Raw genomic sequence first — 2,595 nt, forward strand, 5'->3', positions numbered from 1 at the left:
AGGGATTCCAGTGGAAACACAACGAAGCAGACGCACGAAAAGAAGTATCAGACACGGACGGACGCTCGAATTTCCGCTGTGCTTTTGTGGAATTTACACTGACGAGCAAAACACCCGACACATGCGCACCTTCAACTCCTCCCATGACGTGCATTTGGTCAAATGTTTAGGGGAATCCCCCAAGGTGGAGTAGATTTCTAATAAGGGAGTAATTACTCATTGGCATCCACCCAAGCGCAGCCATACGGCTACAACGTGCATTTATGTCAGCTTTGATCACTCTTTTTATCCACCCCCTAGGTAACCACGTTCCATGTTCGTAAAGCTGACATTAACGTACGTCATAGGAAAGTTGGAGCTGCGCATGCGTCGGGTGTTTTGTGCGGCAATGTATTGTGCAATACATCAGAGTGAAAAGTTCAGCGTCCGCCCGTGTGAAACACCCTTCTTCTTCTCGACCCGTGTTTATTTCCGCTTTCTTTGGAGGAGAAATTCTAGAGGCCCGTGTACTGTGCGATGTCAGTGCACGTTAAAGAAACCTAGGCGGTCGAAATTTGCGGAGCCCTCCACTATGGCGTCCCTCATAGCCTGAGTCACTTTGGGACGTTAAACCCCATAAACCGCCCCGCCGCGGTGCCTCAGTGGTTACGGCGCTCGGCTGCTGACCCGAAAGACGCGGGTTCGATCCCGGCCGCGGCGGCTGAATTTCGATGAAGGCGAAATTCTAGAGGCCCGTGTGCTGTGCGATGTAAAGAACCCCAGGTGGTCGAAATTTCCGGAGCCCTTCACTACGGCGTCCCTCATAGCCTCAGTTGCTTTGGGACGTTAAACCTCAATAAACCAAACCAAACCAAACCCCATAAACGAAACCAACTTTCAATTTCAACCCCCCTTTATTCAGCACCACATAGTGCTGGAAGCGCGGCAAAAAAGCAAAAAAAAAGAAATCGTCCGCTTGACGGGAACCGCGCCCCCGTTGAAACATCGGTGGCAGCGGCAGCGCGTGGCAGTGTGTGACACTGATCAGGCGCTCAACAATTCAAGAAAATGATAAAAAAAAATTCAAGAGAAAGATAGAACACAGAATCTGACAATGCAGCTATACAGATTATATAGATATAGATTATATAGATATTATATAGATATTGTAGCCGTATGGCTGCGCTTGGGTGGATGACAATGAGTAATTACTCCCTTATTACAAATTTACTCCACCTTGGGGGATTCCCCTAAACATTTGACCAACACTGTTCCCATTTCGAGTTATTGATCAATTCGCTCTCGCCCTACCATGAGCTTGCCGTTTCTCCGCGAAAGAAGAAACCCTTTCCTCCAGTGTTTTGTTCAGTTTATGTTGCCAAATGCACTCCCAGACTTTGTATGTAATCTCCTCTGCGGGAGGTGGTCGCTACAGTGTGTCCCGTTACCTCCGTGAGGTTGTCGCATCTTATCGATTCCTTGTCACCCGTTTTTGCAGAGAATATTTGGCAACTGTGAACAAAAGGCAACTTAAGAAAGACTTATTACACGTCTTTTTTCCCGCTCCCTTGTATCGGTCGGCCTTTGGGGCCTCACCGGGACAAAATGTGTTAAAGAGGGTAAGAAGAATGTGGGTAACACCTTCAGCAAAAACTTTCTTCTTTCAGCTGCACACAGGTACCTTACCTCTTAAAAGCTGGTTACATGAAAGAGACATATACGTCCCGTGGGGCACCCATTGCCTTCTGTGTACGAAGGAGGAAACAATTGACCATGTTTTTGTCGACTGTAATAATGCAATCTTCTTTTGGGACGTGTTGCAGCGAACCATAAAGAAAGATTTGCCGCTCACTCCGCACGGCATTAGGTTTCTGCCTGTCGAAGACGATGGAGCTCCATATGACACCATTTTTCTGCTTGGCTTGCATGCAGTGTGGCGTTGTGCCATGGCATATCGCCATTGCGATCCTGGAGCCAGATCTGTGTACAAATATTTTGTTGAGAGTGTCCTGAAAATTTACGATGTTTACCGAGGTTTTGACGAAGAAATTGTATCCCTTTTCCAGAATCTATCCCAACTGAAGAAGTTGGAATGGTCGCTGGAAGCGAGGAGTGCTGTAGCCATGTAAATAGCCATGTAAATAGTCACATACGTTGTAATGCACTGTATTCCCACGCATTTGAAGGCAATAAAGAAAAAAAAAAGTCCCGGTTAGCTCAGTTGGTAGAGCGACTGCTCCGGCGAAGCGGTGGTCCCGGGTTCGAACCCCGGACCAGGACGAATTTTTCTTTAACTACGAAGTTTCTGAGAAAGCTGTATAGCTTTCCTTTGTAGCCGTATGGCTGCGCTTGGGTGAATGACAATGAGTAATTACTCCCTTATTATAGATATTCACTTTTGAAACACGCGTTTTTCAACACAGCCGTCCTTTTTTATGCCAAGTGACTTGCAGAATTACAAAAAATAAATGCAAGAAAACCTGCGATCAAAAAGACAATGCAAAAAAGCTAAGGAAATACGTAAAAAATTCAAGGAAGATATTTTGCCATTAAATGTAAAATGAGCAGATATTTGTGGTAGACATTGCAGTTTCCATTTTTTGGCTGTAAGAGAAT

General features: G+C 45.8%; 1 non-coding gene across 1 annotated transcript; it reads left to right on the plus strand.

The window, feature by feature from the left end:
• The first annotated feature begins 2,185 nt into the window (after positions 1–2,185).
• Positions 2,186–2,259, plus strand: TRNAA-GGC (transfer RNA alanine (anticodon GGC)). Its single transcript has one exon. It is a non-coding gene; the product is annotated as a tRNA-Ala (tRNA).
• Positions 2,260–2,595: the final 336 nt, after the last annotated feature.

Source organism: Amblyomma mixtum, chromosome 5 (assembly GCF_055824585.1).
Source record: "Amblyomma mixtum isolate Tamu chromosome 5, ASM5582458v1, whole genome shotgun sequence".
NCBI lineage: Eukaryota > Metazoa > Arthropoda > Arachnida > Ixodida > Ixodidae > Amblyomma > Amblyomma mixtum.